This window comes from Thamnophis elegans, chromosome Z, assembly GCF_009769535.1.
Source record: "Thamnophis elegans isolate rThaEle1 chromosome Z, rThaEle1.pri, whole genome shotgun sequence".
Taxonomy (NCBI): Eukaryota; Metazoa; Chordata; class Lepidosauria; order Squamata; family Colubridae; genus Thamnophis; species Thamnophis elegans.
This window is the reverse complement of record NC_045558.1, coordinates 15644996-15660256: the sequence shown is the minus strand read 5'-3', so window position 1 is coordinate 15660256 and position 15261 is coordinate 15644996. Positions and strand designations below refer to the sequence as shown.

At 39.6% G+C, this 15261-nt stretch overlaps 1 pseudogene; it reads left to right on the top strand.

Moving 5' to 3' along the window:
- Nucleotides 1-9564: 9564 nt before the first annotated feature.
- Nucleotides 9565-9868, top strand: LOC116520494 (annotated as a pseudogene).
- Nucleotides 9869-15261: the final 5393 nt, after the last annotated feature.

Below are 15261 nucleotides of genomic sequence, written 5' to 3'. Positions count from 1 at the left end.
CAATTTTTTATATAATAAACATTTTACTTCACTAATTTGCACAATTAATAATATTAGTATATTTCACTCACATCTTAATTAGCTATGTACCATTCCCATGATTAACATATTTCATTTCATTTTACTAATCCCCTGTTCTGCATTCTAACCAATGTACTACCATGGTTCCTCCCACATTTATTATATAATTTATAAAAATCAGATACAATAAGCACTAAAACTTGTTCATGGTAAATGTTTGGTGAGAGAGTCTTAACAGACTTCTTAAATGTATTGACTGCCCAAAGCAATGCCCTCTTTCCTTCATTTCTAAAAAAATAAAAAAATCCATCAAGTAAAATTATAAGAAATTCTGAAACTCTTCAGGGAAAATGTAGAAAAACAAGAGCATCTTTCTTGGCAAAAGATAAGAGATTGAGAAATTGCATGGAGAATGCCAGCCATCGTTATTTAAACGATTCCATGAAAATGGAGAGAGGATTTCGTCTTGAACTGCCTACAATTTTTTATGTTTGTGTGGATCACAATTTCAGTCATAATATCTTGCCTTGCGGAGTACTTGTGGAAACTGCAAAATAATACAAGAACTGTCTGTTTAAATTTAACATTATTTCTACTCCCATTTTAAGGTTTTGAATAATTATGCATAATTTGAAAGCTGTTGACTGTCATTCCCTTGTGCTTGTCCAATATTTGTTGCCTACAATCTAGTAAGGGATGCAGTACATGTATTCATATAATAACAGAGGTTGAAAACTTCTGCAATAGTTGGGGAGGGAATTCATGATGCTAGTTCCAAATTTAAGACTACCAGCGTAGGGAACGCAACCACCGTCAAACTCTGACCACTCCCATATACATGACACAACTCCATCCACTTTTCATTGTGGCTCCATCGTCTGTGGTCCTTCTCATTCTCCCAAATCATTGAGGACATTCCTTGTCTACAGAGGAAGCTTCAAATGCAGTCCAAGAAAGTTAAAATGACAGGTTCAATTGCATGATTAAAGCCCAGAGGGTTTTTTTTTTCATGTTCAGCAAGGCTGGGGTTTCACTCCAACAATTTAGCCTGCCACCTTGACTATGTTGCCCTGCCACTATTCTTAGTTACCCTTGACTGGCCACAAAATATTATCTGCTCTTGTTTCAAGACAGAGAAGCTCCCTGATTTATAGATTGAACAAGGGAGAGTAGAAAATATTGCAAAGGTTCTCCATCAAAGATGATGCAGAAACTGTGAGATCTTTGATGCTCTCTGAGCTTGGTTGTTTTCTTGCAGATAGTTTAGTCGCCAACTATCAACAGTTCTAGGTAAGAACATGGGTTTTTCCATCTGTTGTATATATATTTCCAAGTGTTGTATGTATTACTAGTAGCTGGATACCTGTGCTTCATGATGAAACTATGTGATCAGGCTATGCAGGATAAATTTGTTTACAATATGTTGGCTCAGTGGTGGTCAGTGATTGAAACACATAAGGGAATTTTGCTTCTGCTGCCTTGAGTCTGGAAGCAGTACAATAGGTGGAAGGCGTAGACATTTTGGTGAGGTCCCAATATTTAGTACTGTAAGAAGCCTCACACCACTGGGGAGTGGAACATCTGCCAGTTTGAACTGAGGTAACAGAATATGAGACAACTGGCAGTTTGAACAGAGTTCTTTTCAGGTGGGGAGGGAAACTAGAACTCCTTAGCAGCAGAGTGTGTTAATTACTGTATAAGAAATACTAATGGTCTGATGGTTATTTTGAAAAATCCTTTTTAAACGAACACCTAGAAGTCAAGAGGAATATACGTGCCAAATTTCAAATTTGTAAGCTTTACAGTTCTGGAGATTTTTGATGAGTGAGTGGTACTTGTCTTTTATATATATAATATATATATATATACTTTTATATAATATATAGTGTTGGTGAGAGTGTTCTTGATGGTGCTTTGATTAGGCTGTTATTTACTGTTTGATTTTGTAGTTCCTTGATTAGGATATTAATCAAGGAACCACCAAGAGCACTCCTACTAACACTGACAGGGTAAGTTATTTGTATATAATAAGAGAGAAAACCCCATTCCATTCTAGCATGGATTATGCTACCTGGTTGGGTAATGAAACATCTACAAGAAAGCAATCCATCTTAGAGAGTCCTAGGGACCCCACAGCTCAACCCTGAGCTACTAATATCTTTTCATGATAAAATATCTCCATCATTGATAAACAAGAGAACTTTTGCCATGGAGATTCCAATAGGTGTAGACAGCGATTCAAGGGGCAGTCTGTCAAAGTCGGGTCCAATCTAGGCTTCTCTTCCTCCCCATCTCCTACATCTTCATTTGACCTGAAATAAGGAAACCTGGAATAACACTGGGGAATAACATCTTTGCAGGATGACCATCTAAGAGAAATCCAGCCTGACAGCTGTTTTCCCTCTGAGGCTAAAGACCTGGAAGATTTCACAGCATTCTTTCAGAAAGATGTAATGTTGTGAAATTTCCCCAGACAATATCCCCATAAGGCTGATTGTCAATAGAAAAATCCCTTTTGGGGGGCTTATGCAAAACAGCTGCATCCCCCCCCCGGCACATGGTTATATCCTTATGGGGAAGGTGATACAAATGGGCAGGTCAGTGCTTTGAACTAATTGTGGCAAGGTAGGAATCAGCAGTGGGGTTTTTATTCCCATATTTTATACCCATATCATTGGGTCTTTATTTCAATATAGTGTTTTTCTAATTAATTTGTCTGGGATGATGCCCCAAAACTTTGAAAGGGAATTTTTAAAAAAGTTTTAATGTTTTTAAAGAATTCATTTTAAAAGCTGTGTTTTTATTAATACTTAATACCATTTTTTAGTAGGGACATGGTGGCTCATTGGCTAAGAAGCTGAGCTTGTTAATCAGAAAGGTTGTCAGTTCGGTGGTTCATATCCCTAGCGCTGGTAACGGAGTGAGCTCCTGTTACTTGTCCCAGCCTCTGCCAACCTAACAGTTCAAAAGCATGTAAAAATATAAGTAGAAAAATAGGAACCACCTTCGGTGGGAAGGTAACAGCATTCCGTGCCCCTTCAGTGTTTAGTCATGCTGGCCACATGACCACGGAAACATCTTCGGACAGCGCTGGCTCTTCGGCTTTGAAACAGAGATAAGAAGTGCCCCCTAGAGTCAGGAATGACTAGCACATGCGAGGGGAACCTTTACCTTTACTTTATATCCATATAGTGTTTTTATATCATTGGGTCTTTATTTCAATATAGTGTTTTTCTAATTAATTTGTCTGGGATGATGCCCCAAAACTTTGAAAGGGAATTTAAAAAAAAATGTTTTAATTTTTTAAAGAATTCATTTTAAAATCTGTATTTTATTACTACTTAATACCATTTTAGACTAGAAACTAAGAGTCTAGTTCTGGAACTGTGAGTGAATCTGAAATCCATCTGAGAGGTCTGTTCAAAAGGTATTTTTAATTTGTGGGAAAAGATGAATTTTCTGATATATATTTTTTTAGCTTAAGTTAGTGAGATTTTGAAAAGTTTTGAATTTTGAAAAAGAAAACAATTATTCTATCAGTCGTCTCTGTCAATTTTGATGTGGAAAGCATATTGGTATGTTAGTCAAATATAATTGCTCCTTGTTGCATCTCCTAAACAGGGCATTGGTTTTGGGAGAATTGGTATATAAATGTCATCCAGACAAAGCATTTTTCCTCTGCTCTTCAGAACTTGCCAGGTATAATAAGTAGAATGGGTCAGAGCTTGATATAACTGTCAGGGATGTCATCTTGCTGTCTGAAGATGTTGCTGTTGCCTTGGAAACTTTTTTTTTTAATCCAGCATATTGCAATTGGGCATTTCCAGCCTCTGTACAGTGAAATTTTAATAACCATGCATAACTGCATGTAATTGCTGAGAGCAATTTTTTTATCTCTGGTTTTATAACTTCTCTAAAAGTTCAGTAATTTAGCCTCATTGCTTTAGTCCACAACTCTATAAATAAAACATCTGCCCAGCTTTTATTCTGTCAGTAGTAGCTGTTGATGTCTTGGCCTCAATTCAGCAGATTTCTCCCTGTTATGGATTTTGGCTTCTTTGTGAGTTTTCTCTGCTTCACCAAGGATCGGAAAAGAAACTTAAATGCATGGGCTGAGAAAATTGCCTAAAAGGAAATATTTACTGGGTTTAATTAATCCTTCTGGGTGTCTGTTGAATGTGGCCCAAAGTGTCAAGTTGAGCCTCTAACAGAATACAGAACAACAGAATTGGAAGGGAGCTTGGAGGTCTTCTAGTCCAACCCCCTGCTCAAGCAGGAGACTCTATACCAGGGGTGTCAAACTCAATTTCATTGAGGGCTGCATCAGGGTTGTGTTTGATATTGGCAGTTGGGGTGTGTGGCTAGGGTGTGTATGTCGGGGTGTGTGTGTGTGCCTGTGGTAGCCTGAGTGCTTTGCCAGCGAAAATGGGCTCCCAAGCTCTGTTTTCGGCTGTAATGGCCTCCTGCGACCCTCTGCCAGCAAAAACGAAGCTAGGGAGGGCCTCCTGCAGCTCTCCTAAGCTCTGTTTTTGACTGTGATGGCCTCCTCAACCCTCTGCCAGTGAAAACGATGTTCAGGAGGGCAGCACGTAGCCCTCCCTAGCTTCGTTTGTGCTGGCAGAGGCAACATGGGCCAGTCCTTCACTGCTTCCAGGGCAGCCCCAACAGCCCGATCTAACCACCCTGTGGGCCAGATCTGGTCCTGGTCCTTGAATTTGACATTCCTGCTCTATACTATTTTAGACAAATGTCGTCCAGTCTTTTAAAAAACTTTAGTGTTGGAGCACTAAAACTTTAGTGTTGGAGCACTTGCCTTGAGCTTCTCAAGGCAAGTCATTCCATTGATTAATTGTTCTCACTGTCAGGAAATTTCTCCTTAAGTCTATGTTGCTTCTCTCTTTGTTCAGTTTCCATCCATTGCTTCTTGTCTTCTCTTCTCTTGATGATGAGCTGACGGCTCTGTCCATTTTTTGTTATCAGCACTGTGGTCAGCTTGCATCATTGTTGATATTATTTGATTCACGCATCCAGCACCCTAAAGAAATTATACAAATATTGATGGCTTACACGCTATCATGATTCAAACAACCAGAAGAAAGTTGCAGTAGAAGAAATAGAAATATATTTTTTTCAGATCAGGCAGACATGAATTAGGGAAGAGGACAGATTTTATTTATTTAAACAGCAAGAGAAAAGTAAATAGATTTTTTCAATTTTGTAAGCTACCTAGAATCGCATATGTGTGACTTTGGTAGCCATATAAATTTGTTTAATAAATAAATGATAACAAATAAATTGTAAATAATTCTGAGTGAACTCCACAACAAAACATTATTCCTTATGCCAGTGGTGGTGAACTTTTTTGGCACCGAGTGCCCAAGCTGGAATGCATGCGCATGCACCGGAAACCCAAAGTCCAGCTGGCTAGTGTATGCATGTGCACACATGTGCATCAGCCAACTGGTCTTTGGGATTTTGGCACTCCCTGTGCATGAAGGTCAGCTGGCTGGCACACATGTGCATGCCAGAAACCAGCAGAGCAGCTGGCTATAATGCACGTGCCCTCTGCATACCATAGGTTCACCATCAAGGCCCTATGCTGTCTTCACTATACCGAGCCGAGGTGGCACAGTGGTTAAATGCAGCACTGCGGGCTACTTCAGCTGACTGCAGTTCTGCAGTTCTGCAGTTCGGCGGTTCAAATCTCACCGGCTCAGCGTTGACTCAGCCTTCCATCCTTCTGAGGTGGGTAAAATGAGGACCCGGATTGTTGTTGCGGGCAATATGCTGACTCTGTAAACCGGTTAGAGAGGGCTGAAAGCCCTATGAAGTGGTATATAAGTCTAACTGCTATTGCTATTGCTAGATCATAAATGTTGTATTATTAACTGCATTCTTGGACATCTGGAGGTCAAATCTTATTCAATTTATCTGAACTAATCAGGAATTGAGCTATTGGAAAATTAACCAATCAGTACTAATCTTCTCTACTTCAATATATCTATTTTTACACTTTTTGCCTCTCCAAGTGAATCAACAAATAGCTTTCCTCCCCCCCCCCAAAAAAACCAAAAACATTTCCAATATCCTTTTGCCAACAAGATTATGATTCATGATTATTATTTATTATGTACTTCTAGTACATAATAGCTCTCCCAATTTGCAGTTGTAAAGAGAAAGTAGATTTCTGAAACTAATAACCCAGGAGTCTCCAAAGCTTCTGCTAACTATGGAGACAGATCAGCATTCCTTCTGAAATGTGTGATCCCAGCAAATCCAGAGCTTAATGTAGCAAAACTGCATTCAAAGACCTTTCGCAAGAAGGAAATGAGAATTTGGGCGCTGAGCGAAATGCAAGCATTGAAAGCAGGGCTCACGGAAAACACAAATTTTCCACAAATGCAGGTTGAACTTACTAGAACAGGAAATTTTCAAACTCAATTTCATTGAGGGCTGTGTCAGGATTGTGTTTGACCTCGGGGGGGGGGGCATAGTGGGCATGGCCAGCTCAATGTCACTCATGTCCAGGGAGCCTGTGGTAGCCCAAGTGCTCTGCCAGCAAATATGGGCTTCTGGGCTGTGTTTCGGCTGGCAGAGGCACTGTGGCCAAGTCCTTCACTGTTTCCAGGGGGCCCACAGGTCAGATCTAAGCACCTGGCTCCCATGTCTTGAGTTTGGCACCCTGGTACTAGAACATGAGCTTCACCTATGAAGCAATGGAGAAGAAGACAGCTGGTTTCTTAAATGTGTGAAGGAACTTAAATTTGCAATAGTTAATTAGTTTAAACAGCAGAGAAGGGAAAAATAATGTGCTACTAAGTCTCTATGGCTCTGTTTAGAACGATTCAATACTTCTTATGATTAGAAGACGTTTGTTGTCCTATGTGGATATCCAATTTTCTTAGGTAGAAATTCAGCCATTATTGTTCATTATTGTTCTGAGGTAGAATTTCAGCTATTATTATAGGTAATATGGGGTTATATTGGAAGGGAGCAGCAATGCTAAAACTGTCACCTGTATAATCATCAGTTATTACTTTCTAAAAATCCATTAGGTAAAGGGAATTGGGTAGTGGAGTCACCTGGAAGAAGGAAGGGCGATATTCATCCGAGAACCACTGGTTCTGTAGGCCAAAGCATGTAATCATACAGCATAGCAAAAAAGAGCTCTAGTACTGTAGTACTGCTTACTAGCTTGGAAATCTTAAGCTTTGCAGTAATTTGCAGTAACCTATATTGCCTTAATAAAAGTGTTGCCTCTCTGAAGACTACTTTGCTACCATGTGTTGCCTCTCTGAAGACTACAATGCTACCATGTTTTCCCAAAAATAAGACACTGTCTTATTTTCTTTTGACCCCTGAAATAAGCACTTGGCCTTATTTTTGTGGAAATCTTATTATTTCTGAAGTGCAGGAGGTGGTGAGCATGGTCACCTCATGGCTGCTGCTGTGTTGCAATATTTTCGGAGAGGGCTTATTTTCAGTGGAGGGCTTATTTTAGTACATGTGCTCAAAACCCCAATTGGGCTTATTATCCGGGGAGGTCTTATTTTTAGGGAAACAGGGTAGATTAGAAATAGATACAAATAGATATCCAAGAACGTAAAGCTCCAATAAAGAGTTTAATGTAGCCAAGCCAATGAAACTATGATGAAAATTCCAGCTACTGCTATGCATCAAATGCAAGCCCTATTTATAGCAAAGTTTAAATTCTTGCATGTTCTCCCCCTCCCCAATCTCCACCTGCTGTAATGGACTTGAAGCAGTTTGGGTAGGAAGGCTGGCTCCATCTCTCTCTTGTTTTAATAGCAGACTTGTTCAATTTGCTTATGGCAATGAGCTCTCAAAGCTGCCCTACAGAATGTATGATTTTGGGTGTCAGTCTGATAGAATGTGTCATGTTGGCTCTGTGGCTTAAGTCTGTGTTATATTATATTATTCCACCATCCAATCAAAACAAAGGGGATTCAGCAAGAAAGAGCTTTTGACATGTCCTTTAGATCTTTCTAAAGTCATCCAATAAGATACATGTCCTCATAAACCAGAAGGGCCAGCATTACCTATAGACAGAAAGAAGCATCTAGCCATGATAATTGGTAGTGGGTTACTTTGAGGATGAAGGAACAGCTACACAGACCCCTCTCAGTTTTTTCATTTGAGTTCCCAAAGAGTAGCTTCTATTGGACCTAAATCTACATATCACACTTCATGCTTTATGTTCACTGGTCTTTCTTATCAGGCAGAAGCTGATCCCTTAAAAATGGTGTTTAAGCATTTTGCTATCCATGTGCTTTTTCTGGTAAAAAGGAAAAGTGGTTTACAATTGCCTTCTCCTGCACATTATAAATTGATGCCTTTGCCATTGTAATGCGATCATCTTCCTATATCATTACTACCCAATATAGTCAATATACCTGACAAGTCACAGAACAGAAGTGTAAGCTCTTTAAAATGCCATGATTTGACAATAGTTATAAAGATCAGAATCATGCAAGACATGGTATTCTTCATGAAACTCTGTGGAAACAAAAGTTGGACTTTGAAGAAGCAGAACAGAAACAGTATCAACATTTTTGAACATTTGGTGTTGGAGAAGATTTCTGAAAATACACTGTGGACCAGTCAGGGGAGGCAGGGGAGGCATGAAAAAGAAAAACAATTTTAAAAGGAAAACGGCTGAGGTAGTTGCTGCCAGAGTCACAGTGGATGACTCTGCTTAGTGCTTAACTGCAGGAGGCGAGAGAATCACGTGCCTCCTTTAGTCTATCTTTATGATCACTTGAACAGAGTTAAGCAAGGGTTAAAAGGTGAAAAAATCCTTATTCAAAGGAGGCACGTGGTTCTCTCGCCTCCTCCTGCAGAGGGCACTTTTTAAAGAGGCTTTTATTAAACAGTTAAGCAGAGTCATCCATTGGGGACACTGGCAGCAGCAAACCCAGCCTGACCTTGCCTGTTTCTTTTTACATTTTTTACATTTTCATCATGGCAGACAAGAGCAGAGTTGAAATCCTCTGTGACACAGCTGGAAAAGGTATGTGGGTCCTGGGTCGGAGGGAGGGGGGAGGAATTCAAAATTATTTGTAAGTAATTGTAATTTGTATTATTATAAGTAATTGTGTGTTTGTGTGTGTGTTTGTGTGTGTGTGTGTGTGTTTTACCCACTTCTGCTGGCATACGGGCTGGCACTTTATTTTTTATTTTTTAAAGCCATGCTGCCGCAACCTCGCCATAGACCGGGACATGTCCTGCTGTATGGCCGGCCTGGCGGCATGCACTTTAAAGTGCTGGTGTGCCTTCCGGCCATAAAGCGGGTCCTGCTGTATGGCTGGCACGACGGCATGCACTTTAAAGTGCCGGTGTGCCTTCTGGCCATAAAGCAGGACATGTTGGGGCTTCGGGGGTGGCTGGTGCCCGCTTGTCTCACCGGCCGTGAACCTCACTGCACGTCACTGCTGTGGACGTCCAAGAAAACAAACATCTAACAAATGTAGTTAGATTCTTATGATGTATTAATTCTGCCTAGGAAGGGAGGGCATTGCAGTCATGTCTGGTCAGGTAAAGGAAGGCAAAGGCTTGGAAAAGGAGACACCAAGAGGCCCTGGAAAGTCCTTCCTTCGTGATAACATCCAGGGTATCACCAAATCACCAATTCATCATCTGGCTTGTCATGGAGGCATGAAGCATATTTCAGGCCTGATCTTATGGCATCCTGAAAGTCTTCCTGGAGAATGTGATTCATGATGCCGTCACCTATACCGAGCATGCCAAGAGGAAGATGGTCACTGCCATGGACATCGTCTATGCCTTGAAGAACCAGGGCCTCACTCTCTACAACTTCAGCAGCTAGGCTTTTCTTTTCCATTGAATTCTACAACAAGTCAAATCAGAGTTCTCACTCATTATATGAATGGCCAGGCTCAGATTGTCCTACTTTGATCACAATATGCCAAGACCTAGCTCTTGAGAAAGTTCTAATTCTGGAAAAGAGGGAAGGAAAGAGGAGAAGAGGACAATCAGGAGCAAGATGGATGGGTCAGTTATAATGCTGATGAATACAGTGCTGGAAGATCTGAAAGACCACATTAGGAGCAGTTCATCATGGAGAAAATAAACCATGTAGAGATGTCACTGATTTGATGGCAGATAATCAAGTATCTAATCAGTTTCTGTGCATGCAAGATGTGCTCCTATCCTTCCTTTTGGTTAAGGCAGCTAAAGTAACTTGTCTGGCAGAAAAGCTAATGTCACAATAAACTTGGTTAGTCTTGAAAGGGTCTGGCACATTATTTTATATCCTATCCAGGAATTACAACTTTGTCCATATTTTTCCATCTTTATGCCATTCAAATATTTTGGGACTACGTTTACCAGTTTTCCCAGTCAGTCTAGTCAATGAAATTCTGGGAGGAAAATTTTGCATCAGACTTGGAATATTAGCTGACAGGTTTCTGCTGGTTGAAGAAGCAGTGAAATCCAAGAAGATGCAAGAATTATATTGAATAGATGATGGTTATTTTTGGCACATTTTCTCTGCTTCATCTTTAATGTGCACAGAAGCTGTATATGCACACCTGTGTGTACCTCTTACCACTGCAGTCTTTAGCATGACCTATCATTGGGTCCCTGCCTACACACTGACATTTCTCTTGGTTCCCATGCCATTAGCAGGGAAGCAAATAATTACATTCTAAATATTAGCTAACCACCAATCACAGTGGGAAAATATATCCTTACTGCAATTTACCAGTGTTTTCTAAGAATACTTGTGGCCTATAGATTGCAGACTATGAAGATTAACTTTGAGGGTTAAGCTTAGCAATGGGATGATTCACATAACCTTTTAATTCTTTGGTTTTCTAAATGACCCACTCAGAAGAGCATTGTTAAGCAGATCCTTGAGTAAACGTACATAAATTTTCTAAAACATATATTAAACCCACCTAAACTTATGCTGCAGTATCCAGATTAGTTGCAATTGTACGGAATATATATTGTGAATTGGGTTATAAGTTTCTGAGCTTGGTTTTAATTTGCAGATATTTTATTACCCACCATTGATAACCTGGTGGGTATTTATCTATCCCAACCCTCCTTGCATAATTGTGTTGGTGCAATTTCTAATGTCGGATTTTTCCCCATAACCAGAGGGAGTCCTCTTGTGGAGTACTGTGAAACCATTACCAAGGCGACGCTACAGTGCTGTACAGTAGAAGCCATTTAAGGCAGTACAGTATAAGTCATTTTAAGGCACAACAGGCTTTATCTTAATAGAACAAACACCCTGAGGGGTGTTAGTGGTGTCTTACCCCCACAGTATTTCTTTCCAGAGAGTAAGAAATCTGTGCACCAAGTTTGGTTGAAATTGCTCCAGAGTTATGCTGAAACACATACACACACACACAGAGTTATATATATATATATATATATATATATATATATATATATATATATATATATATATATATATATATATATATATATATATATATATATATATATATATATATATATATATATATATAAGATTGTGATGACGTTTTCAGAGCTATTGAATATAGAGATGCCTCTTCTACCACCCTTGAATGTTACTGGATGGGCTGTGCTGTTCAACATTCTGTTTTCTACAGATAATCCTCAATTAACAATGATAATTGGGCTTGGCATAGCCACCTTTAAGCAATGAGGTTGTAAAACACAGTGTCTTGGGACTGAACCACTTTGCAACAGTCATCCTGGCAGTCTTGGTTATTGTTGTTAAGAGAGGATCACAGGTTATTAAGTGAGGATTTCACATGATCACAACTTGTAAGTTCCTCCCTTGGATACAAACACAACTCAAAAAGTGTGCAGGTTTCAAGGGTCCTTTTATTTCCCAAATCCAGAGGTGGTATTCTCCCGGTTCAGTCTGGTAGTAGTAGAAATTGCCCACCCTGGCTCTATGGCAACCCACTTTGGTCCCCCCTTTTTTTGCCAAAAGTGCATGCACAGTAGGCTGAGTGCATGTGTGGAGGTGGAAGCAAAGTGACCCTGTGTGTATGCTCACATTTGCGAACCGGTAGAGAAGTGAAGGGAATGCCACCCCTTGCTTTGCTGAGCCCCAAGACTAGCAGCTGCTCTTGTCTTGAATAGAGATTGGTATCTTGATACTCAAGAGGACCATCCTTTGTCTGGTTCAAGTGACATTTTGTTTCCAAGTTGGTTCTTCCCTATCTACCTTCCTTAAGACAAGATTCCTGGTTTTTCCTGTTCTGCTTATATGTCTGTTTCAGCTTCAATCTAATCTCACAGTGCTGGTTAATGGTTGCATGTTAATAGTCATGAGAACAGCTTACATTCCATTTATCTTCTGGTAGCTGTAATTAACAGTATAGTCTTTAGATAGCAGCAGTATTTAACTTGTTTACATTCTAAGGTGAGTGATTTTTTGCAAATCCTTAGAAGAATCTAGACATGAACATTGATTTCTTTTTAGTTCTCTTTCTCCTCCCTGTTTCTCACCATCCAGAATCTAAGGGAGATAGGTGGTTAAAATGTGAAATATAAATAAATAAAAATAGTTTGTGAAAGAAGCAATGGTTTAATCTGTTCCACCAGTCAAGTTAGCATTAAAAAACACCACATTTTTCATTATGAGCTGCAAAGCATTTTCATAATCAGTCAATGTTATGCTACATCTGTCGTGATGTTTCTCAAGTATTTTCTTCTCTATGCTCAATGTTTTTCTTTTCCTACCTTATTCCCATTTTGAATGAGATTTTGAAAACAAATTCTGAAATCATTTGAAAATTGGTGGAGAAAGTGCAGGGTAATTTTTTTTTATGAATACCGATAAAGAATGGCCTAATTCACATAGGAATTGTCCACCTTTTTTTCTTTAAGAAATACTAATTGCCCTAAATGAACTTTTCCATATTTAGACATTACAAAGAATATCCTAGAAAATCTGGGAAAAGATAATCCAACAGCAGATTTATGAGCACTACATAAGTAGAACATGACTCTATCAAACAGTGTGATATTCTTGATATGGTATATGTTCATTTATGTCTTATGCAAGGCAGAGTTCAGGAAGCATTTAAGGTGCAGAATGCCATAAAATATATATCCTTTAAAAAAATCTAAATTAAAAATAACCAAAATCTCATGTACCACCAGTTCTTCTGAGATTGCAATATTGGTTTGCATCTTCCCATTTGCTGTTTTGTACTGTGCTCTTTATTTTTCTGCTAGCCCACTGCAAAAAGTGGAAAGTTATATCTTTGATCTTTGTAGCAATTCCTTCCTGCCCAACTCCAAATTATTTAATTACTGAAGTTGCAGCCTTTTAAATGTTATTTCAACATAGACGTGCAGGCTTGAGTTGATGGAGGTTAAGCTTTGGTTTGGGCTAAATGGGTGGAGGAAAATGATTTATAAGCCAGGCATGTCAAACGTGTGTTCCATGGGCTGGATGCATCATGCACTGGCTGTGCCCGCCCTCATTTTAGCAAAGCGGGGAAAAGGTCACAATATGTCACATGACAACGTGACAATGTGAGTTTGACACCCCTGTTATAAGCTGATGTCTGTATAATCATAAAACTGCTAGGAATACTTGAAATGGACTATGCAAATGCTAAGGATTATTTTTGCTTGTTCCTGTGAATGCTGCTTTACTCCTTGTAGATGACCCCAGAAGACCTGTTTTTCTTATAGATGTCACCCTTGTCTACTTGCTAAGACCCTTTCTGACAAAACATATCTTGTCAGTTAACTCCAGTTTTCAAGGTTGCCCTTCAAATATCTACATTGTCCCTTCTAAGCATATTTATTGCCTCTGGTGATGACCTCAGTTTCTATTTAATACATGTTCCCACATCAAAATGCCCCAAGGCTTACCTCTTTCCCCTACCACTCTTTTTTTTGTGACATACACTTTAGTTCACACAATTTGCTCTTGTACATAGGGAATTATATGCTTCCAGTTTCAACATGACAGTTTGTCCTTTTACACTTTCCTGTTTATTTTGACAAGAGAGAGATGCGAGTGGTCTCTCTTAGAAAACTCAGTTCCAACACAATTTGAGGCAATGTCACTATGTATTCAACTTCACAAGGGGCAAGCTTTGACTTGCCAATCCAAATGCTGTGTTTTTAATACCCTTTGACAACGTAGGTTGCAGCTATTTTCAACACTGACAACTTAACTTGTATTGTGGGAGAGAGAGAGAAAAAATCTGGAAGGGTTGGATGAGTAGACTCCTTAAAGTTGTGATAGATGTTTCTGAGTTTTAAAAGTTGCTTTGGCATTTTGAAACTCTCAGGTAGATATCGCCTCAACATAATGGAAGTTGGCTGCACGGAAAATTCCAGGGATCCAGGTATACACATCTGAAAAGCACCATGTTTGGACCATCTTATATGCTTAGGTGCCTCTTCCAAAAATGTCAAGCAGATCATCTCATCGTGACCTACCCAACTCTTTAATACCATTTTTGGGATTTAGCAATTGCAATAGCAATAGCAGTTAGACATATACCGCTTCATAGGGCTTTCAGCCCTCTCTAAGTGGTTTACAGAGTCAGCATATTGCCCCCACAGTCTGGGTCCTCATTTTACCCACCTCAGAAGGATGGAAGGCTGAGTCAACCTTGAGCCGGTGAGATTTGAACCGCCAAACTGCAGCTAGCAGTCAGCTGAAGGGGCCTGCAGTACTGCACTCTAACCACTGCGCCACCTCGGCTCTTGTCGCGCCACCTTGGCTCTTGTCGGATTTGAACCTGGGGTCTCTTGATTGCAAGTCGTATATTCTATATTTGGTCCTTAACTCACCTTGCCACTTTTTTCTGCTGTATACCTTCTTATAAATCAGTACCATCTTGAAAGTCTATGGAGATTCAAAGTCATCCAGGTCATAGTTGTCTCAAAAGTGTTTTGTCAAAAGGTGCCTGTACTATTCTTTTTTCCTTGAGGAAGACTAATACTTTTGTTTCTCATCCAAGATGTTTCTTGGATAAGAAATGAATTTTTTTCTTCTTTCTCAAGGGAAAATAAACCCCCAATGTTGAACTAGATCCCTGGAGTTCTTTCTGCAGCCAATTTGGCTTAGGTTGTAGAAAATTGGTTCTCAACCTTTTTTTGGCACCAGAAATTGGTTATGTAGAAGACAATTTTTCCATGGACCTTGAAGGCATGATTTAATTTCTTATACTTAACTGCCATTCACCTCCAGGCAGGAAACCCTACACCACTCTTCTCTTC